Source organism: Puma concolor, chromosome B4 (assembly GCF_028749965.1).
Source record: "Puma concolor isolate L17-30 chromosome B4, mPumCon1.1.hap2, whole genome shotgun sequence".
NCBI classification, from domain to species: domain Eukaryota; kingdom Metazoa; phylum Chordata; class Mammalia; order Carnivora; family Felidae; genus Puma; species Puma concolor.
This window is the reverse complement of record NC_141673.1, coordinates 52,583,395-52,607,539: the sequence shown is the minus strand read 5'-3', so window position 1 is coordinate 52,607,539 and position 24,145 is coordinate 52,583,395. Positions and strand designations below refer to the sequence as shown.

Genomic DNA, 24,145 nt, shown 5'->3' with positions numbered 1-24,145 from the left:
ACCTGAGCCAAAATTAAGAGTTGGACACTTAACCAACTGAGCCACCCAGGTGCCCCACCACTAGTCCAATTTTTAATTAAAACTATCTTCCATCTGAAACTAATTCACCAAGGTTCCCTTCTCTCATTTCCAAGTAAATGATTTCAGTCATGTGCATCTTTGTTGTTGCATTAACTTCCATGGATGCTATTCAAAAGACAAAACAAAACTACTTATGTGCCATGACCTACTAGTCTTAAGAGCTAATGACACCGATACCCGTCCCAGGAGAAATCCGCTCCAGAGTGAAGTGAGAGCAAGGGGAGATGCTTAATTCACAGATGGTTTGTGGACACATTCAGTTCGGCACATACACTAAAATTGGAATGATGCAGAGAAGATTAGCATGGCCCCTGCTCAAGGATGACCTACAGGTTCATGACGGTTCACTGTTTAACAAAGTGGTTTGTGCACAAAGCACATGCTTCCCTCTGAGTAACACTGGTATAAATCTGTAGAGGTGTTCAAATCTACATGAGGCCCACAGGTATTTTATTTCGTATTTAGTATTTCTGTGACCAAATAGTTTATCTTAAGAAAAAATCTTGTGATGTCCCATTTCTTTTTTTCCCTTTTTTGAGAGAGAGAGAGAGAGAGAGAGAGAGAGAAAGCAGGGCTCGTGTTTTTGTTTTTGTTTTTTTTTAACCCGAAGTGGGGCACGAGCTCACTCAAAGTGGGGCTCATGCTCACCCCATGTGGGGCTCAAACTCACGAACTGTGAGATCATGACCTGAGCTGAAGTCAGGTGTTTAACAACAGAGCCACCCAGGTGCCCTGCGATATCCCATTTCTTTGAAACGGCTTCATTTAAGAGGATACGGTATCAAAATTAAAAAAAAAAAAAATGCACGTTATCAAATGAAGTATCATTCAGTGGCCTGTATGTGTTGTTTTTGGAGGGAATGAGGCCGGAATCTTCATGGAACAGCTTGCCAGATCTAGTTTCCTGGGGTGGTGGCGAGGCAGGGGACTGAGAAGAGAGTCCTGGATGCTATGGAGAGGAGTCCACTCCTGAAATGCTTGTTTTAGCCATTGTTATGTCTTCTAAAATTATCTAATTGTAGAAAACAAAAAACAGAACATGGTGCTGTTTTAGGAACATACATCTAGCTTAAAAACTTTTTCCATTTTTAAAAAAATTAAAAAAATTAAAAAAAATTTTTTACTTTCAAGAGAGAGAGAGACACACACACAGAGCATGAGTGGGGAAGGGGCAGAGAGAGAGAGAGAGAGGGAGACAACAGGATCGGAAGCAGACTCCAGGCTCTGAGCTGTCAGCACAGAGCCCGACACGGGGCTCAAACTCATGAACCTTGAGATCATGACCTGAGCCAAAGTCAGAAGCTTAACCAACTGAGCCACCCAGGTGCACCCCCCCCCCCCCAATTTTTCTCTTTTTAACTGGAATCTCATTGTCGGAGGAGGAGATGTTGGGATATGCCTACTTACAAAATTTCTGAATGTAATGTTTACTAGACAATTATTTTTGAGGTTATTTGTGGCATAGGTGTGTATGCATCTGATGGTGATGAACAGGTACGTACCGGACTTTTAAGTACTTGCTAAGTACTTTGGAAGATGTAGAAGGAATGTAAGACTTTTTTTAAGATTTATTTTAAAGTAGTCTCTACATCCAACGTGGGGCTAGAACCCACAACCCTGAGATTGAGAGTCCCACACTCCACTGACTGAGCCAGCCAGGTGCCCCTGGAATGGAAGACTGTTAACGAGATACTAACTTTGAGATGGCATAATGGGAAGGAGTGGGGTCCAAGTACTAATGGGGATAGGATTTCTGGGTCTGTGAATATTGTAAATTTAGATCTTGGGAATGGTTGTATACATTGTGAGTATACTAAAACCACCGACTTGTGTGCTTCACGTGGGTGAATTTTATGGTTACGTGAGTTATATCTAAATAACTTTAAAAAAGAGATGTTACTAATTTTTAGCACAGAGAAGATTCCCGAATTGCTTGTGATTTCCTGCTTTCCTTTTTCCATTTGCCAGATCTCCCAAAGTAGTTGAAATGAAAGATAAAGAACCTTTAACGCTCTTATCTTCTGGTGGTAAGGAAATGCTGAGTGGCCCTGAATTTGTGCAGTGAATGTTGTTTACACAAGCCTGTGTCTTTTAGCCCAGAGACCAGAAAAAACAGGCTGAAGGCTCGCTTGAGCAAAAAGCGATCAGAGAAATGGGCCTGTCTGCCCGTTGGAAAATCTGGGACTTCATGATATTGGTCCCTTAATTTACGGACCATTCCAGGCTGTCAACAAAGTAGTTGTCTAAAGTAAAATCCTGACACATGCTCTAATGTGGATGAACCGTGGAGACCTTAAGCTAAGGCACAAAAAGACAAATGTTACAGGATTCCACTTACATGAGCTACCTAATGTAGGGAAATTTATAGAGATAAAGTAGAATGGTGGTTGCCAGAGGCTGGGGGAGAGGAAAATAGGGAGATACAACAGATACAGAGTTTCAGTTCGGGAAGGTGAAAGCAGCCTGGAGATGGGTGTTGGTATGTTGCAGAGCTGTGTGAAACTGTACTTAATGCCCCTGAACTGTACACTTAAAAATCAGTAAAATGAGGGGCGTCTGGCTGGCGTAGTAGAGCGTGTGACTCTTGATCTCATGGTCAGTTTGAGCCCCAGGTCGGGTGTGGAGTTTACTTTAAAAAATGGGTAAAATGTGGGGTGCCTGGCTGGCTCAGTCAGTAGAGCTAGCAACTCTTGATCTTGGGGTCATGAGTTCAAGCTCCACATGGGGTGTAGAGCTTACCTAAAATTAAAAGAAAATAGGTAAAATGTTAAATTCTTTTTTAATAAAGTATTTTTTTTATCTTTTTAAAATGTTGATCTTTTTTTTTCCTAAATATTGTTTTTAAACATTTATTTTTGAGACAGAGAGAGACAGAGTATGAACGGGGGAGGGTCAGAGAGAGGGAGACACAGAATCTGAAACAGGCTCCAGGCTCTGAGCTGTCAGCACAGAGCCCGACGCGGGGCTTGAACTCACGGACCGTGAGATCATGACCTGAGCCGAAGTCGGCCGCTTAACCGACTGAGCCACCCAGGCGCCCCTAAAATGTTTATCTTGAGAGAGAGAGAGAGAGAGAGAGAGAGCGTGAGAGCGCATGTTCATGCAGGGGAGGGGCAGAGAAGAGAGGTAGAGAGAGAATCCCTAGTAGGCTTCATGCTCTCAGCACAGAGCCTGACTTGGGGCTTAAACTCAAAGAACCGTGAGATCATGACCAGAGCCAAAACCAAGAGTCCAAGGCTTAACCGCCTGAGCCACCCAGGCACCCCTAAGACTTACTTTTAAGTAATCTCTACACCCAGCCTGGGACTCAAATTTATAATCTCGAGATCAAGAGTCACATGCACTACTCACTGAGCCAGCCAGGTGCTCCTAAATAAAATTTTAAATTCTATGTTATGTATATTTAAACACACACACACACACACACACGCACACAGAAATTAATTAAGAGTAAAATCACTTTGGAAGAAAAGAGAGTGGGACACGGCACCTGAATTCTCCACCAGACTGAGCACTGGTTCCAGTAGCTTTAGCTTCTGCCACTATCCCGAGTATGTGTGAGGGACGAACCAGATGCTCAGCGAGGTCTCCACCTACTGTACCTTCCTTCTGATCCTCCCACCTGTCATTCCTGGAGCATCTCCTGTGTCCCAGAAATTGAGCTCTGCCCTGGAGAAAGGTAAACGTGTGCCCCGAGGCATTGATAATCCCGAGGGAGGTTGGGAGAGATGCTTTTGCTTTTTGCCAAGTGTCCCATCGCATAGTGGTAGTAAGTGTGGGTGGCACTATTTAGGTAGTATTTGGGGGGTGGCAGTGAAATGTCTGGAACCCGGTTTAAAGTAGTCAAATCAGTACATAGCTGACATTTGATGCCCACAGATGCACTCTTAAAAAAGACAGTGTCAGTAGAAGAGTAAGACTTGTTTATAGCCTGAAAATTCATCATGGAAGAAAGAAGTCCTCATGGTGCCAGAGGAGCTGTGCACTTTTGTGAGGAGCCACCAGGATGAGGAAGAGGCAGACTTACCTGACGGCTCTCCTGTTTCCTGGGGGCAATACAAGGCCAGACACCCTGCTAGTTCCTTCAGGAACTGACGGGGCAGTCAGTGGAGGACACAAGAATACAAACCCGAAGCGAAACAGGTTTACAGTGTCCTGTAACCACATAGCGTAGACTGGGTGGCATATAAACCCCAGGATTTTATGTCTCACAGTTCTAGCGGCTTAGAAGGCCAAGACGAGGGCCGTGCACATTGGGTGTCTGGTGAGGGCCTGCTTCCTGCTTCACAGCAGTATTTTGCTGTGTCCTCCCTGGTGCTCACAGGGGCGAGGAGCTCTCTGGAGTCTTTTCTGAGGGCACTAATCCCTCAGGAACCTGATCAAGTCCCACAACCCCACCTCCTAATACCATCTCACTGGGGATTAGCACTTCAACATACAAGTATCAGGAGGATGCAAACATTCAGTCTGTAGCACAGAAGCAATATATAATTAGTTGAAAATTGACTTGCTAAGAACAAATGACAGAAGGGAAACGTGAAAGTCTGATGGGTCATTGATCATGAGCTTGGACAGTCTAGTTTCAAAACACACTTTATATGCTGTCAGTGTTTTTAGGGGAGAGCTCATTCTCAGAGGCGGTCTTCATCTGTTAAATAAATTCTTTACCAGGGAGGAGGAGGAGGTGAGGGAGGAGGTAGGGAGGTGAAGGGAGGCAAGGATGTGATATTTTTGGAACAGCTTGAAATACAAAGTAATTTCCTGATAAGATTAGTTCTTCTTTTTTTTTTTTTTTTTTTTAATTTTTTTTTTCAACGTTTATTTATTTTTGGGACAGAGAGAGACAGAGCATGAACGGGGGAGGGGCAGAGAGAGAGGGAGACACAGAATCGGAAACAGGCTCCAGGCTCTGAGCCATCAGCCCAGAGCCTGACGCGGGGCTCGAACTCACGGACCGCGAGATCGTGACCTGGCTGAAGTCGGACGCTTAACCAACTGCGCCACCCAGGCGCCCCATAAGATTAGTTCTTTTTAAAAAAATTTTTTTTTCAACGTTTATTTATTTTTGGGACAGAGAGAGACAGAGCATGAGCCGGGGAGGGGCAGAGAGAGAGGGAGACACAGAATCGGAAACAGGCTCCAGGCTCCGAGCCATCAGCCCAGAGCCTGACGCGGGGCTCGAACTCACGGACCGCGAGATCGTGACCTGGCTGAAGTCGGACGCTTAACCGACTGCGCCACCCAGGCGCCCCTAAGATTAGTTCTTCTTAAGCGAAACCCCAACTGTGGTCACTCGCTTAGTAATGAAGAAGTCCACGCAAACTGGACAGGCTTAGAAAAACTGGGTCCCTAGCTCTTGTGCTGAATTCCCAGGTCATGTCCTATGCCCACTTGAAGTTCACTTCTGGATCAGGGAGGCATCAGTTTTTGTGGAGTACTTTATTTTGATTTGATTTGTTTGTGAATTTCATAAGTAAATTTCCCTGTCACTTTTCCATATGGAAAAGCACTTATTCAGAATAGAGCAAATTTTGAAATGAAGTATAGAAAAATCAATGCTAGGGCACCTGGGTGGCTCAGTTGGTTAAGCGCCTGACTTTGGCTCAGGTCATGATCTCACGGTTCATGAGACTGAGCCCTTTGTGGGGCTCTGTGGAGCCTGCTTGGGATTCTCTCTCTCCCACTCTCTGTGCCCCTCTGTCATCGCGCTTGCTTTCTCTCTCAAATAAACTTTAAAAAAAGGAATGAAAAACGCTAAGAATTAGGTATTATTAACAATGCTCCTGTAAACAAATTCTGTTTTTTTTTTTCCCTAGAAAAGGGACACTAGAAAATAATTACACTAAAAGCAATACTTCTTTCCACTTGCTAATTCCATTATCATTCACAGTTACATTTAGAAGCTGTTGTAACAGGCATTTAAAAGGAAATTATTAAAGAGCTATCTTATTGTGTTTAAGGGTATGAATACTGAGTCTGTGTTGGCTTGTATTATAAGGAAACTGTTGCCTAAACCTGGCTAGGTACTGTTAGGGACAGATACAATTTCATATTTCTTAAGTAAGTTTCTACTTGGTCATTAATCTGATTTCTTGACCTTTAAGGAGTAGGTCACAAATCATTTGTTTTGTTTTTTTTTTAAATAGGCTATGATACTGTCATTTATTTTATATTTTAAATGCAGGGAAACGTCTTTAAAATATGTTTTCCCTGGTGACTAAGATAATACATGCTCAATGCACAATACTTGGAAGTTAGGAAAAAAATGGAGAAGTTTCTGGAAAATCTCTTCCTTTCAGGCAGTCTGTTTCAGGATAACTGCTGGGTGTGTTTTGAGCAAGCTGATTCCCTGTTGGTTTGCTTTCATCCAGCCTAGCCACCCCTTCTGCTTTGGAGGATGTATTTGGAGAGGGGCATGTCAGGGTATACCACTGTCCTTTTCCTGCCTCCTGTCTGGTCTCTTGAATGTGGAGGATTTGGGAGGCAGTCACCTGGCCTTACCCCGTCAACTTCCTGTCTTCTCCATGGGTGCACAAGGAGCTTTATTTTGCATTTGTTAAATGTTAAAGTCAACAGGGGGCACCTGTCGTTGGAACCTGGGACTGTCGATCTCGGGGTTGTGAGTTTGAGCTCCTTTTGGGGGTAGAGCTTAAAAATAAAATCTTAGGGGCGCCTGGGTGGCGCAGTCGGTTAAGCGTCCGACTTCAGCCAGGTCACGATCTCGCGGTCTGTGAGTTCGAGCCCCGCGTCAGGCTCTGGGCTGATGGCTCAGAGCCTGGAGCCTGTTTCTGATTCTGTGTCTCCCTCTCTCTCTGCCCCTCCCCCATTCATGCTCTGTCTCTCTCTGTCCCAAAAATAAATAAACGTTGAAAAAAAAAAAAAATTAAAAAAAAAAATAAAATCTTAAACAACAACAACAACAACAACAAACCAACCCATTGAAGTCAACAGAATATACTGCAGCAACCCTGTACTTGCGAATGTGTGTTCTCGGGGTTTGTTTCTAAATCTGGGGCAATCAGAAGGCTTTCTGTACAAGGGAAGAGCCCTCCAGTGGTAGGCATTGGGTTCAGATTCTGGCTCCACGAGGCACTGGAATTGTAGCCGTGACAAACAAGCTCAACTTGGTTTTCTCATTAATAATAGCGTTCTTTAGATAAAATTATGTGATTGACTTGATGCATAACAGGCTACCTCCATTGATGGTGTACCCACCAAAACCTGTCTGTTTCTTTCATTCAGCAGTGTTTGTGGAGCATCGCCTGCATGCCAGGCCTTGCCCTTGGTACTGGACACCAAAACAGAGAAAAGAATACCCTGTCCACAGGGAGCTCAGAAGGCAGTAATAAACAAGATAATTGCCTGAAATATATGATACATTAAGTAGTGATAGGTACCAAGGAGAAAAGAGTACAAGCGTGAAAGAGGTCTGTGTATGTGTGCAGGTGTTAGGGGAAAGGAGGAAATAATTCAGTTATTTGACCTGTAATGTAGCTGCATGTTGTTTCCATGTGTAATGGATCTTGATACTCCAGTTGGAGGCCAGAACTTGTCCCTTTGTTGAGGTGGAACTTCCTTGATGCCCCTGGCATGGTGTTTTCAGGAGGAAGTGGTGGGTTCTGATCCTGCCTGGCTGGGAGTGCAGGTTCTAGTAACGAAGGGTTTGAGAGGTACGTGTATGTGTGGTCTTTGGATCTATCCTGGAAAGTGCTTAGAATAGTGTCAAGCATTCAATAAATTTTAGTTATTATATGCTAACACTGTTTAGCTATTGTCTCCTGTTATAAAACTCAAAAGTTTTAAATAGAAACCAGAGGGGCCACTTTCTTGGAAAAAGTGCCTGGTGCTAGAAGCAGTGATTACGCAAGTGTTAGATTTGGAGCACAGATATGATGTGGACCCTCCTCCTCCCGATTTCCCACTCTCTCATCTTTTTTCCCCTTTCAGCCCTTGCGGCCATTTGGAGGAATAGATTTTTAAGGCAGGAGCCATGGTTAATGTATGTAACAGAGGCTGTGTGTTACTTAACGTCTGTTGAATCAATAGGCGAAAGGAACAAGCACATTCTCAAAGCATAGTCAAGTTTCTAAAAATGTACTTCGATAAAGGGATGAGGATAAGAGACTGTAGTAAAGGTGTGGTGCATGCTGATTGATGGAAAGACAAGAACAGTGCTTTTCCTAAACTTGAGCCATATCTTATTGAGCGACTAAATACGGGTTTTGGAGAGTAACGGAATTCCATTCAGGGATGTGAGCTTATTCTGTGTGATGGTATACCGTCAATTTCTCGTTCTCAGTGATGCTTTTTTAGTTTAAGAAATAAGGGTTGGGGCGCCTGGGTGGTTCTGTCAGTTGAGCGTCCGACGTCAGCTCAGGTGGTGATCTCACGGTTTGTGGGTTCGAGCCCCGTGTCGGGCTCTGTGCTGACAGCTCGGAGCCTGGAGCCTACTTCGGATTCTGTGTCTCCCTCTCTCTCTGCCCCTCCCCTGCTCATGCTGGGTCTCTCTCTGTCTCAAAAATAAATAAAAAAAAAAAAATTAAAAAAATAGAAAAAAAAAAGAAATAAGGATTTCTACTACTGGTATTAAAAAATTAAATTTTACCGAAGGTTACTGCTAATTATTTCAGTTCTCTATACATCATGTCTGCCCCAGTTTAGTAGTGGTCACCAAGTCAGTTTTAATAGTAAATAAATGTCCACTGAAGATATTACAGGGACACCTGGGTGGCTCAGTTGGTTAAAGCATCCGACTCTTGACGGTTCAGGTCACGATCCCACGGTTTGTGAGTTCCAGCCTTGTGTTGGGCTCTGTGATGACAGCACAGAGCCTTCTTGGGATTCTCTCTCTCCCTCTCACTCTCTGTCCCTCTCCCACTCATGATCTTTGTCTCACTCTAACAAAATAAATAAACTTAAAAAAAAAAAAAAAAGAAAATATTAGAACTATCCCCTCTCCCTAAAAAAATCAGGGGCCCAGAATTAAAAGACACAGTGCTCTCTGTTGGTTATGGTATTTTGCGAGCTAAAATATCCTCTACAATTAGAAAAGCAATGAAGTACAGTGGAAAGTTTAGCATGGATCTAGATGTCAGCCTCTTTCTCAACCATTGCATAAAATTTGAGGCTAATCTTAGTGCGTCTCTGTTTTCTCACACGTGAAGTAAATGTAATGATCTCAAAAGGTGGTGGCGATGATTTGATGGGTTAATGTAGGTGTAAGTGTCAGACACAAGGTAGATGTTAAAATTAAATCTGGTTGATTTGGCTTTTGTGAGGAAGGAAATTTGTTCATTCCTGATGTTGACTTTGAAAGCCCTCAGTCAGGTTGCCCCATTGATAAACATTAATTTTTATGTTAGATTAAAAAAAAATTTTTTTTAATGTTTATTTTTGAGACAGAGACAGAGCATGAACGGGGGAGGGGCAGAGAGAGAGAGGGAGACACAGAATCTGCAACAGGCTCCAGGTTCTGAGCTGTCAGCACTGAGCCCGACGCGGGGCTCGAACTCACAGACCGTGAGATCATGACCTGAGCCGAAGTCGGACGCTTAACCGACTGAGCCACCCAGGCGCCCCTCTGTTAGATTTTTATTTTTATTTTTTATCTGGGGGTGGGGAGGGGCAGTGGGAGAGAGAGCATGAATCTTAAGCAGGCTCCTTACTCCTCACAGAGCCCGACACGGGGCTCAATCCCATGACCCTGGGATCATGACCTGAGCCAAAATCAAGAGTTGGATGCTCAACTGACTGAGCCACCCCGGTGCCCCTTTAATGTTCAGTTTTAATCTAATGTTACCGTTAAACACTGGCTTTAATAATACTGCTAAGCGGGGGCACCTGGCTGGCTCAGTTGGTAGAGCGTGCAACTCTTGATCTCGGGGTTGTGAGTCCCAGCCTGCGTTGGGTGTAGAGATTACTTAGAAAAATAAAATCTTTTTTTTTTTTTTAATTAAAAAAAAATTTTTTTTTAACGTTTATTTATTTGTGAGACAGAGAGAGAGAGAGACAGAGCATGAACGGGGGAGGGGCAGAGAGAGAGGGAGACACAGAATCGGAAGCAGGCTCCAGGCTCTGAGCCATCAGCCCAGAGCCCGACGTGGGGCTCGAACTCACAGACCGCGAGATGGTGACCTGAGCTGAAAGTCGGATGCTTAACTGACTGAGCCACCCAGGCGCCCCAGAAAAATAAAATCTTAAAACAGAATGCTGCCAATCGCTGTCATGGGAATGATGATGACCGTAGGCAGCCTGACACTGTGAAGGGCTTCATGTGTGTTAGTTACCCCGGTGGCTCGAAACGGGGACACTCTGAGGGCATGTATTTCTGTGATGATCTTTTTGCTGACAAGAAGTAGATTAAGAGATTTAGAAAGTAAGAAAAGTAGGGAAAGAAAAATGTTAAGAGATCACTTTTTGTTGGTCCAGACAACATGAGTTAAAAAGTCATGGGAGGTTGCTGATAACAGTTGGCAGTTAAGAACTTTCTTTTGGAAGCAGTTCAGTGTTTTGCGGGACAGAAGCCAGGTCTTTGCTCCGCCTGCCCCTACAACAGCTAACCGTGCTTCATGCACACAGTATTGGGTTTTTCGAATGCCAGTTGAACGGAATCCCACAGGTTGGGTGTAGTTGCATGGTCTCCCTGAAAATTCCCAGAGAGTTTCTGTGTTTTCCTCTAAATTGATCTGTCCACCCGGGAAACAACTGGCTTATGGCTATTAGTTCCCACAGGAACGAGAGAGCCGGGCCTGTAATCTCTGTTCTGCAGGGAAGGAAGTAGGCTGGAAAGTGACAGCAGACGGCTTGGTCACCAGACGCTCCGGGCAGGCCTGACACGGTCACGATGTGTGTCACCTTCTCCGTCTTCGGGATTCCTGATGTTGGGGTTCTCCAGGCAGCTGGGAACTTGGGGTGAATCAGCAATTGGCTGTCCTTACACCTAGCAATTTAGAACTTTTGATACACCGGATACTCTAGTTACCTGGAAAGGAAGATTCTAAGTTCTAGAATGCAACATTATTTTTTGTCTCCTTTTGTGCTTCCTCTTTGAATGTTGACATTCAATGTTGAATATGGAGAGAAGTTGATTTAACAGTTTTTCTTAAAATAAGACCAAAGAGACATAACATACCAATATGAGCCCCTTGAGGAGATAAAAAATGGCTGTAAAAGATTATTTCTGGAACAGATGGGGAACTCTTACTATGAAAGGGATATTAAGAAGTTCTTACCGATTTTTCTTAGGTATGATGGAGGTGGTTTTGATTATGTAGGAGAATGTCCTTCCTCAGAGATTCATGCTTAGGGATAGAGGGGTAGAGGGTCATCATGTCTGCAATGGAGAAATGGTTCTGCAAAATAAATAACGTTCACTCCCTACAGAGGGCTGGAATTGAGTGCACTGAGGGCAGGGACCACATCTGCCCTAGCGCCTGACACATACTAGCACGCATAGTATTTGCTGAGCGGGAAGCCATTCCCCAGAAACCAGCCAGCGCCGTTTCGCCTGCTTCTTCCCCTTCCCTGGGCTCTTCAAGGGCAGGGTCTATCTTTGAACCTTCCCAAAGCACCTTGCCCAGTCCTGGGCACTCATTTAATCTCTGTCGAATGAATGGGAAAAATGTGAATAGCAGCACCATTTGAAAGTAATAGCAGTGACCATTTCAAAGTGAGCTGTTTTGTTTTCCTTGCAGACTTACTGACTGGCAGGAACCCAAGAATGGGGGGCATTCTGTCTGTTGGGTTCCTCATGGGTGTTTTCAGAAAATAAGGCCGAGTTTGTTACAGATCTGACAAGGGAGCGGCAGGGCATTGGGTGGTCCAGTTCAGATCTCCAAGACTGATGTATTTTTGCAGAAAATAAGCAGGTGCCACTGTGTGTAGTGAAAGCTGAGCTTTCTGGAACTTCCCATCCCAAACTTTGGAATTTGGTTTGCTCTTGGGCTGGGCCAGAGGCTTTAAGAGGCTAGTGGGTAGGCTTGGGATTGCTGTCAGGTTATGAAGTGTTGTTTAAGCTGTTGGGTGATTTGGGAAAGGGAAGGAAAATTTACCATTTTGTGCTAATTTGTTGCCTGTTGCTCATACTCTTTTACATTGTTCAGTGCTTTTCTTTCCCCCCTCAAGAAATGCAACGTGAAATGATAGCTGTAGTGAACTTTCTTCCCTAAGTGCTAAGCAAATACCTTCAGTGTTTAGGCATAGAATGGAATTCGTTACAGAGTGCTGTTTATTTTCTGTTTAGGAGGAAAGAGCTGGAGCACAAAGGAAGGAAAACCATTTGCTTGCTATGTGAATTTGAAATTTCTTCCTTTCTTTTTTCTGTCTTCTGAGACGTTCAGAGTGGTTAACTGAAACAGACTTCTAAAAATACCCGTTAGCACAGCAAGTATTTTCTCTGTCTAAAATTAGCTGATTTGAGCTATGTAGTCTGGTTTTCTAAATCCTTCCATCAGGTGCTCTAGCCGCTTCTCTCTGTCGTTTTACGAGCTGTGGGTAACATGTTTGGGGGATGCAAACTAGGAATGACTTTATCTTTTATACAGAAATTTACAAGTACCTGAGGTGAGTTCCAGCTTCGGGCTCACTCTTCCAGGAGGCCTTCCCAAGGTGTTTCCTGTGCTTTCTTTTCTTATGAAAGAGAGAAAGAGTGAGGGGGCGGGGGTGGGGGAGATGGAGTGGGGAGGAGGGGCAGAGAGAGAGAGAGAATCCCAAGGTGGCTGCATTCACCACGGACCCCCACAAGGGGCTCAGTCACGACTTGAGCCGAAATCAAGAGTTGGATGCTTAAGCAACAGACTGAGCCCCCCGCCTCCCCCCCCCCCCCGCACCCCTCCTGTGCTCTCTTTCACCTCACCTGTCGTTCTCAATAGCTCAGCTTTCCGTGTCCCACCCCTGTCCTACCCCGAAGGGCAGAACCTGTGCTCTGCTCGCTGTTCTATCCCAGTGCCTCATACAACTATTTGCTTAATATTTAGGCGCCTAACAAATATTTGTCCACCGTTAAAAAGTTGGTCCATTTACTGAGCAGAAAGAAAGGGAAATATTATTTGTTGGTGGTGTTGACAAAGAGACCTGTCTCTTCACATGAAAATTAAGGAAGTGGGAACGGAAGAGAAAGGGGGAGAGAAGCTAGTTGGGCTGGGAGTGGCTCAGAATCGTGGCCAGGGTCAGGGTGTAGTGACAGAAGCCCGTTGCCTGACTGAGAGGCTCCTGAGAACACCTCCCTGCCTACCTTTCCTCTGCCTGGGCCGTAGATAGCACTGGGCCTTTCTGAGGTGTGTTTATGTTTGTAAAATACTGTCTGTGCTTTCCAAAAATGTGGTTTCCCTGCCTCATATGGGAAACATTGACTTGGTGAAAGTTAGGTACACTTGGTCAACAGTTTGCATTTGTCCGTTGTTTCTGAAACTGTTTTCCAGTTGTGCGAAAGTGTGCCCTTTGTGTTACAAATTCCTTGAAGGGAGGGGTCCTGGCTTCTCTTTTAAGGAGTAGAATTTCTGTCTTAGAAATGTTCTCATTTTACAGCTCTTGGTATATTCTCGGAGGACCATGTGCCACCCCATTTCCCGGCCTGAGTTCTGGATCAGTTAGTCGAGAAGGAAGACTGGGGTAAGGAAGGTGGAGGCCAAAGTTTGCCTTCATGGCTGACGGCAGAGGAAGCTGGTGTGCAGAATGTGGCTTATTCTTATGGGCAGAGGGCCTTCCCAAGGCTGGCCTCCGGTGCTCTGCTGGGGGTAGTAGCCCCCTCTGCAGGGTGAGCGCAGAACGTTAGCCCCCAGGTGAGGACAGAGGGACAGGGGGACTCCGCGTGCACTCCTGCTTTCTCCTTCCGGACCCACCGATGCTGTTCTCCTCCCTTGTTGAGGAGGCAGACTCATGGGTGGAGAGAGGAGGCCTTCCTTTTCTATTAAGAGGTAAGAAAATGGCACCCACAGAGGTGATATCCTTTCTTAAAGTCACACGGCTAGTTGGCAACAGATTTTTCTCCTGGGCTTTAGAAGCCATTTGGAAGGCATGGAAAGGGCATGAATTTGGAGCTGGCCAGGCCTCATGTTCACGTGCTACTACCTCTGTGACCTTTGCATTGGTTTATGTATCTGAACAATGGGATTTAACTTCCTACCTCAAGGCCTCTTGGGAGGGTTACAGTAGATCTAACCCATGTTTAATAGCCTGGGCCAGTACTCAATTTCCCCCTAATCAGCAATGCAAATCTCCCTAGGCCTGTCCACAAGTTCTTTCTCTTAAATCCTGGCTTAGAGTCTCGGGGAAACTTGGTGATGGGGAGGTGGTTCTCAGAGTGGGACTTGGAAATTGAGGGTTTTTTTTTTTTTTTTTTTTTTTAAGCTTATTCATTTTGAGATGGGGGGGCGGGGAGAGGCAGAGAAAGGGGGAGAATCTCAAGCAGGCTCCACAGAGCCTCTGCGGGGCTCGAACTCCCGAAACCATGAGATCATGACCTGAGCCGAAATCAAGAGTCGGACGCCCAACTGATTGAGCCACCCAGGCGTCCTAGAAATTGAGTATTGTAAATTTGATATTTTGGGAGGAAAACAGTTGTTCCTAAGGAAGTACAGTGTTAAATTGGAAAGAATTTCATGTGTCCTATCCACCGTAGAAGAACTTGTGTCACACCTGGAATTGATTTGTAGTCAGGAACTGAACAGTGTGGCCTGTTTAACTTTGGGGAACAAATGCCTTTCAAGTCTTAAATGTTCGTACTTCTTTTCCAGGACGTTCTTTAAGTCTTTTGTTGTTGTGTTAAAGTTGTTTTGTTAAACGGACGAGTGGACTGTTAAAAGGTTCCAGGTTGGGGGGCATTGGTGGGCTAGGTGAAAGGGTGAGAGGGGAAACATTCAGATCTGTGGGCAGGGGAGCTGGTCTAGAACATGTGGAATGTGATGGAGTCGTGTCTCCATGTTTCCTGAGGTGTCCTGGATGAAACAGTCTGTGCCGGGCCCTCAGGGACACGGTTGCTGCAGGCGATGCCCCACACAGGGAGAAGAATGCAGCTCTAAGCAAGCGCACATCCGGGCTTGAACACTGTGCGGTGACCTCCTCTTTCCGTGTCCGCTACTTGCTTCCTGTCCAGGTCTTCAGGTTAGTGAATGCTGCTCTGAAGCAGTGTCCACGCCACCGTGATCCACACACATCTGTCTCGACCCCTGATGCTAACGATACGTTCCTTCAACTACGTTCGGTGTCTCTTCTTCCCCCTCAAGTCTGCTTTCTGCTTTTTGTGTGTTTCCAGCCCACACTTGGCAGGCAGAGCTCCCTGCCCGCCCCCCTGCAGGCCATGCCGACCTGGTCTTGGCTGGTGGCTGGTGGAGCCGGCTGGGTCCCTGACCCCCTCCTCCCCCTACCCCCCCAGCACTGAGGAAAGGTGGGGCGGGAGGGCACTTCCTCCGGGCCTTGGGCTTCCTGTGCAAGCCTGGAGGAAAACAGAGCTGGAGGGTGTGTGAACCCTCAGGTTATACCAACAACACGAACACTCCTCCACAACAAAGACGACTGAAATGCTGAACCCCCCCCCCCCCCCCCCCCACTTTTTGGAGAGTCGCTTTTAATTTATAAATTGTTGACTTGGTCGAGTGATGTTAAAAACCTATGCTTTCTTTTTGACAGTCTTTGGCAGTAGCAGGTTTTCGTTTTTTGTGAGTGGCTGGAGGGGCTTTTTTTTTTTTTTAATTCCCCAGACCGCAAGCCTGTTTTTACCTAGGAGATCTCTGGTTTGCTCTCTAGCAACTTCCTACGTTGGTGTCTGTGCAGCTGGCTGCCAACATTAGGGAAAATGGATAACAGCCTTGCCACACTGGTGCCTCTGTTCTTAATGTGGGGTTGTTTATCTAGAGGTGGCCTGCCCCCCAGGCGCAGTCAGCACATCAAAGTGTGTCCATTTATGCTGATGGGGGCTGAATTGCATTGTGTTTACTTTTGTTTTTAATGTTATTTTGAATTTTTTTTTTATACGTGGAAGTCTTTTATTTCCTTGCTAGATTCCTGCCCCGCCCTCCCCCACCCCGATTAACGATTAACAGTTATGCAGACCTCAGAGAAGTTTTTGAAAATTTTGTGAAAGTGTTGTGTAGAAAGAAGAAACCGTCTCCGATCTCACCAGACTGGCATAAGCGCCGTGAACATTTTGGAATCTTTCTTTCTAGTCTTTGAGGCATGTTAAAAAACAAAGTTCAACGGAGTAAATTTTATAAGATCTTATTGACTTTAGTCAATGATTCATGAATTGGGCAACATCCCATCTGGCAGATAGAACGGAGCTCCAAAGAGCTGTACAAAATGAGAGGTTTTCAGGGGTTGGGGGGGGCACGCAGGGTGTAGGGGACACTAACGGGGAAGTTACAAAAGCAAAAAGCAGATTGTGGCAAGGTCACCTTCCTTTAGGGGACAGCAGGGATCTATCATGCTGCTGACTTCACTAGTGCTGACCAGGTGATTCCAAGTTGACTAGTTTGAGGTTCCACTGGGGGGGAGCGGCAGGGGGAGCTGAAACTGTAAGTTAGGTATGAAATCTTAGTTTGGTGACTTGGGCTTAGCAAAAGTGACTCCATTTTTCCAACAGGCACATAGTTTGTCATAGTGGATGTACAGTTCCTCTGATTTTTTTCTTTTCTCCTCCCATTAAAAACTCTTCTGTAGGCTTCATGTTAACAGCTCCTATATGGTCCATCTTGACATTTGGAAGTATTGCTTAGCTATTTTCTTTAAAAAAAAAATTTTTTTTTAACGTTTATTTATTTTTGAGACAGAGAGAGACAGAGCATGAACAGGGGAGGGGCAGAGAGAGAGGGAGACACAGAATCTGAAACAGGCTCCAGGCTCTGAGCTGTCAGCACAGAGCCCAACGTGGGGCTCGAACTCACAGACCGTGAGATCATGACCTGAGCCTAAGTCGGACGCTTAACTGACCAAGCCACCCAGGTGCCCCTACTTAGCTATTTTCTTAATGCTGGGAATACAGTTTCTGATTTTTAAAAGAATTCTCTGTGGTCCTGGCCAGATTACTAATTCCCTGATAAATTGCTGGGTTGTATTGATAGCCGCCCCCCACCCCAATTCAAGTTGAACACAGTGTATTAAAACAACTAAGCAGGCGTGCCTGGGTGGCTCAGTTGGTTAAGTGTCTGACTCTTGACCTCAGCTCAGGTCATGATCTCACAGTTCGTGAGTTCGAGCCCTGCGTGGGGGTCCACGCTAGCAGTGTGGAGCCTGCTTAGGATTCTCTCCTCCCTCCCTCCCTCCCTCTCTCTCTTTCTCTCTTTGTCTCTCTCATAAATAAAACAACAACTAAGCCTCCAGGAGCCAGCGGTGCTAGACCTGAGGGCCTCTCAACTCACTTTCTCTGTCCCAGCACATGGTTGGTTGTTTCTTCCTCCTCCTGGCTTAATGGGCTTTGAATCAGATGGACCCGGCACAACCCTTACTTAGCTTCTACACGAACCAACCTCATGTCCTTGTAAGCTTCTGTTTTCCAATTGCAAAATAGGGAGAATAGTGGTACCCAATTTTGGGTTTATTCTAAGAATCCCGAGTCAGGTTGTGATGAGAGTGGCACGGTGTCTGGGGTTTGGTGACAAGATTCACTAAGGGCTTTTGCTGACTACCTTCCTCCCCACCTCAGCCCCTCCTAGGGATTTGGGTGGGCTAATTCTGTCCTGTTTTGGAAGAGTGGGCAGAAGAGAAGGAGAAGCGGAATGGGGGGGGCGGTGTATCGAGAAGGCCTCCCCCCCACCCAAGTGTAGGGAAAGGTCAACTGTTTCAGAGATTGCCAGAACCCTCAAAGGCAGTGGTGCTGCTTTACCCCACTACTGCTGGGGTTGGGTTCAGTGAGGTGGGTGAGGTTGGCCAGTAGCGCCAGGCCCCTGGGCGTTTTTGCACGGGGTTCTGCCTTCCTGGGCTCTCTTCTGGTCATTCTTTGGGTGTCCTAACTCACCCCACACCTCTGACTGTGACCAGCCTTGTATCCCTGACACACTTCCTGTGACTTTTGTGGTTCTCACCCCATCTACAACTAAGCAGGAGGGCAGGAGCGGATTTCTGTAGAAAAAGAGTGTCTTTACAAATTCCTGGGTGAAACCCTTCAAGGTAATAATCCACCAGATTTTTATTTGAATTGCTCTATCATCTTTTAATTACTCCAGAGTGCTTTCGCCTCCCTGGTAGGAAGGAGGAAGGTGATTCCTCAGATGAAACCAAAACCTGGGGCCGCTGAGGTGGAGCTGGAGGTACAGGTGTCTTTCTGAGAACGGAGGGCAGCAGTGGGGTATCTTTCTCTGTCCTCCGTGTATTGCCTGTGGTGTAGAAGAGTGAGTCCTCATACACACGGTAGTACTTCAGCTAAGCCTTTTAAGGGCTAGGAACAGACTTAAAAGAGCCACCTCGAGTGGAGCATAGAGAAGGAGACCTCAGGAGAGGGGATGGGGGGACGGGAACAAGAGTGATAGAAAATAGCTGAAGCTTGCATCCGCCTTCAGACTTTTAAGTTTGTCTAATTAAAATCTTTCGTGGTCTGGACATCTGGCCTGAAAGGACCGACGAGTCTCTCCCTATTACTCAGACGATATGAGAGGGAGCTTTACAAGTGTGTTTGGACTAGTGCATTAGTAAGGCTACACTGGGTAAGAATAGAGGATTTGCAAATCCAGACCCTAAGGAGTCAAATGTGACTTCCTGGACATTCTCTTCCTCAACAAATTGTCATCCACACTTTTTAATTGTGTTACATGAAAACATAGAACTTTAAGTTGCTTTCAAATCTTTTATGTGGTGGCAACTTAGACTCCTATTAGAGATGGCAAGGAAGAACACCAGGTATCTTTTAGATAAGCTTGCTTCTGATCACTTCTCTTGGAGTGCTGGCCTATAGGCACTTCTGATTTTCTTGAGACACTCTGTCCCTGTTCAGATTAGGTGACGACTCCTATTTGCTTGTAAGCCTCTGCCCTTGACTTTCACATTCCGCCGTAGGTGGAGGTGGAGCTGGAGCCCGCTCAGCTTCCCAGATGGGCTCCACCTGCCCCGTCCTGGTGGCTTCAGCATTCCTTCGCGCTTCCCGTCTGGCTCACTTCCAAATGAGCCTGCTCGTTTCCTTTCTCCGGAACCTACCTCCCCTTACAGCCAAGCTACAAGGGGTCCATGACCACTCAAATGATGTGGAAGTCACAAGATCTGACCTTTGGAAGAGCCTCTAGTGCCCCTGGGCTAACCTGAACTAGTGACGATGGGCTCCAAGGCCACAATTGTAATTGCTCTTAGCCAAAGGAAGTGGCTGGCTGCTGAATGACCCTTAGAGCCTTGAGCAGTGAGATGATTTAATCTAGAATTTAGGGTGGACGTTGTGTCACCGTTTGCCATTGTAGTGTCTTTCTTCTCTCCTGGCTTCTCAGCGATCGCTCATATTATTGTTCCAGTTAATTTTCCTAATACTCAGTGGACTGACTTTGTAGGTACTTGATTAGGACAGTGGTATAGATAATACAGAATATTAGAAAACTGGGGCACCTGGCTGGCTCAGTTACAAAAGTGTGCAGCTCTTGATCTCGGGGTCGTGAGTTCAGGCCCCACGTTGGGTGTAGAGGTTACTTAAATGAAGACAAAAATGTTAGAAAACTCACTGCTGAAAAGGACAGGGACCATAGTCCAATGTTCTCTTAATAATCAGGGAAACTCCTTGAGGACCCACCTTCCTTTGGAAACCTGAGAATCCACTGCGGCTTCCTTTCTGAGACCTCAGAGAGCTGGGCCTGAGGCAGGCCTGCTGACTCACCTGCAGCCATGTTGTTTTTCTAATTATCAGAGCTGATTAGCTGGATTTGGATGTGCTTGGCTCTGAGGGCTGTAATAATCTTCTTTCTTTCTTACCTAGCTCGCCTAGAATTTGAGAAAGTTAAACCAGTTGTGAAAATGTATCACCTTTCAGAAATGAACAGCATCTTAATTGACTCCCTTTGAAAGCACGTCAAACTGGGATTGCTGAGGTTGAGTGTAATCTGGTACCCCTTGATGCTGGGCGCTCAGGCTGGGGCACTCTGAGGAGACTCGTCCACCTCCAACTTTGTTTTCTGGCTCCAAACAAACGAGTGGCTGTTTGACGATTGGCACGCGACCCGGGTTTTGAAAGCACAGCCATATAGGGTATTGCGGACTGGGAACCAGGGGGTTTAAAAAGTGAGGTCATGGAAGGCCCAGATGAAACTCTCTTCGCGTGGATCACAACTGCAATTAATCTTATTAACATCCTGGGCCCGTGCCTGCTCTCACTGCCTCGGGTGTGTGAGGGTATTTAAGGGGCAGGCTTTGAAGGACTGTCTCCTTTGATGGTGCAGATGCATAACAGAAGCGTGTAAAACTTTGTATCTGCTGTTATAAAGGCCTTTTGTGTGCCCTTGCAGATTCATTTAGTTTGGAGAAGCAAACAGAAAACCTCGTGCAGATAAGATGTTGGAGGCTGGGTTGCAAATGCAATCTTGTAGATGCGGGCTCTGTGACCAGATAGAATCAGTTGAAAAGGAACCCCCCCCCCTGTCCCCCCAACATAGAGCTAGTTCCAGCACCGTATTCCAGAGTGAGTGGAAGACTTAAAAATGCTGTCAGGTCACGGGGAGGCAGGAGCAGACATAGGAAACAGCAAACCGTGGAGGTGTGTGTGGTGAGTGCTAAATCGGCAGGGATGGGGTACCCCAGGGGTTCCTAACATACAGGGGTGAGTGAGGGCTCTTGTGGCTAGGATGGCTTCCTGGGTGGGGTGGGCCTCAAGGAGGCGGCCCACAAGGTGCTCTCAGGGCACAGTGGCTTGTGGCGGAGTGGTAGGGGTGAGGCTGGGAGAATTTAAAGGCAGTGGGTGGCACAGTGACCTCTCAAGTGCATGGAAGACGAGCCTAGTATGGTGTTCCATCCTTATAAGGGTGCTGCCTGCTTCTATTTTTGAAGCCCATTTTTTAAAAACTCTAAAATGCCCACATCGACACTCTCGTGCTGTTCTCTTGTTTTAACAAGTAGCCTTGGGACAAAGAAGTTGTTTAAAATTGTCAAGTTCAACAGATGTGGTTCATGTGTGCTAATAATATCCCAGAATTGAGTACAGAATCTACTCACTAAGTGAATAATTAAGAAAAGAAGTATCTGTTCTTGTGTAATGTACCCATTTGCTCATAATTAACGAATGTCCCAGTTACAACATTATGACAGGCCTGTTTTCTTCAAAGTTTTCTTGCTGTGTACTGATACAGGGTTTTTTTTTTGTGTGTGTGTTGTGTTGTTTCGTTTTAAACCTTCAGGTCTTCTCAGATCTCGGTCCCTCTGGGATTCGCCAGGGGGGTGGGTGAGGGAGGAGAGGAGCCGTGGCGCCCTTTCTGCCCACAGAACATGCTGGGGGATCAGCGTTCTGGGGGGGGCACTCTTGGGGAGGCTGGCACCCGGCCGCTGGGCAGCACTGTGCGCATTGACCTTGTCCTCTTAGCTGCCCTCCCGTCCCTCCACCTGCTTTTCCTCCCCTGAGATAACAGAGATGCGTTTCTCCATAACAGGAGGATGGAGGGGGCTGGGACATCTTTCCCTTGCCTTTTCTTTGCCGTCGGAAACCTGAACAGCAGACCTCTTTTGTGGGTGCAGAGAAGCCTACAATGGGCAAGGTGAATCCCTGAACCTCACCTAATGGGACGTAATATATCCCAGCTCTATATCCCGCAGTTAAAAAAAAAAAAAAAAAAAAAAATCTTCTCATCCGGCAGGGGAAAAAACTCTGGACTGGCCAGGGTGAATCAGCAGGCCGTTCACCAAGATAAGCGCGAGTCTCTAGACGTGGCACCCAGCCGATTGTCAACACTGGTGCCGTGAGAACGTGGCAGCAAGCAGCACCCTGTACTTTTAAGGTCAAGAACGGCAGCACCAGGCCCCCTGGACACAGTCGCTTTTTCCTTCAGGAAGAGAATTTCATTTGTCCCAGAAAGGTTGTCTTTCTACTTAAAACACAGAGTTCGCGTTGCTTTCTTGTGGGCTTCCCCACCTTGTTGTTCGTTCGCACGGCGCCCACTACAGTCCAGATTCACGTGGCCGGGTGGAGTCCCACGAGCCACACATAACTACTTACACTTAAATTATTGAAAATTCAAATGGAAATTCATTGTCTCCCTTTACTTGCTCAGATACCACATGTGGCTAGTGACTCTTCTTTTGGACAGCAGTTATAGGACGTTTCCCTCGTTGTGGAAGGTGCTGTTGTCTCTCAGCGGTGCCGCTCCTTATTTGAGAGAACTTTCTGGGCTCACTCAGCTCCCCCGTCTGCTCTGCCTACTTTTATATCTTAGAGGTTGTGGTACCAAAAGTGAAGAATGTCCCAACAGGCATCTAATGTAAGTACACAACTGTCCCCTGTGACCCTTCTCACCGGGCACGATCCTAGCCTAAAAGACCCTCTAAGGACTTGGCGGGTTTGGCTCTGTGTGACAGCCTTTCTTACATTCCTCACAGGGTTTCCGTTCTGCACACCTAAAACACATTTCAGAACGGTTTTTCCCTGCTAATTCTACTTTATTAGTTTTTTAAAGTTTATTTATTTTGAGAGAGAGAAGGAGCGACAGAGGGGCAGAGAGAGAGAGGGAGAGAGACAGCAGGAGCGAGAAGGGCAGAGAGAGAGAGCAGGAGTGAGAGGAGTAGAGAGAGACAGCAGGAGCGAGAGGGGCAGAGAGAGAGAGAGAGGAGTGAGAAGAGTTGAGAGAGACAGCAGGAGTGAGAGAGGGGCAGAGAGAGAGAGCAGGAGCGAGAGGAGTAGAGAGAGACAGCAGGAACAAGAGGGGCAAAGAGAGAGACAGCAGGAGCGAGAGGGGCAGAGAGAGACACAGCAGGAGTGGGAGGGGCAGAGAGAGAGAGAGAGAGAGAGAGAGACACACACACACAGAATATCCCAAGCAGGCTCCACACTGCCAGTGCAGAGTCCGATGTGGGGCTCGCTCCCACGAACTGTGGGATCATAACCTGAGCTGAAATCAAGAGTTGGACCCTTAACCGACAGAGCCACCCAGGTGCCCCTTTATTTTTTAATTTTTTAATTTTTATTTTTTTTCAACGTTTTTTATTTATTTTTGGGACAGAGAGAGACAGAGCATGAATGGGGGAGGGGCAGAGAGAGAGGGAGACACAGAATCGGAAACAGGCTCCAGGCTCTGAGCCATCAGCCCAGAGCCCGACGCGGGGCTCGAACTCCCGGACCGCGAGATCGTGACCTGGCTGAAGTCGGACGCCCAACCGACTGCGCCACCCAGGCGCCCCTATTTTTTAATTTTTTAAAATCTTTAAGTGGGCTCTGTGCCCAGCGTGGAGCCTAACCTGAGGCCTGAACTCACGAGCTTGATGAGATCAAGACGTCAGCTGACAACAAGAGTTGGATGCTTCACCGACTGAGCCACTCAGGTGCCCCCTGCTAGTTATACTTTAAAACCTAGTTCAGGAGCATCTAACTGGACTTTCTGGAAGTTGCCTTGGAGTCCCCTAACTGCTTGCTCACCAGCTGCTGGAAATCACTTGCTTGATACTGGTGCTTAAGTGCGAGCCTGCTTTGGTTTGCTTTTAGGTCTGTCTGTGACCGCAGTGGAAAGATCTCTCCCAGAGAAGATTTTTCTGTTTTGGTTAGGTCCTCAACACTTTATTTGCTGTCTTTGTGGGAATGGAGTCTGGGAGGAGGATATTTAAAGAGGTCACTACCAACACTCCATTCCCCTCCAGCTGTCCCTGCATTCCATTTGCAGCGGGGGCCCGTTGCCCCTGGACAGTGCGGTTACAGCCTGCGGGGTCCCTGTGGTTTATTCCGTACCCAGGTCTGCACTGGTTCCGTGTGTAGTGCGCCGGGTATCCCAGTCTGTTCGGGACATCATTAGGTGACTGCCAGTTGCCACCACCGGAAGATGAGCTTGAAAGTAGGAATTTGTGAGTTTGGAATCTAGCGTCGCTTAGAGTAAGCGCCTGCTGGCCCGGTAAGTTCACCCTTTCCCACTGACACGCGCTAGCCCTCAAACCTGGCCAGGAGTCAGAGCAGCTCCACACGAGAGCCATGGGA

The 24,145-nt window shown here is 46.5% G+C and overlaps 1 protein-coding gene and 1 non-coding gene across 2 annotated transcripts in view; both read left to right on the top strand.

Moving 5' to 3' along the window:
* Positions 1 to 24,145, top strand: part of RASSF3 (Ras association domain family member 3) — a 73,788-nt gene that overhangs the window by 33,811 nt on the left and 15,832 nt on the right. The window lies entirely within an intron of this gene.
* LOC112864005 (U6 spliceosomal RNA) lies at positions 328 to 437 on the top strand. The gene has a single exon (XR_003223936.1). It is a non-coding gene; the product is annotated as a U6 spliceosomal RNA (small nuclear RNA).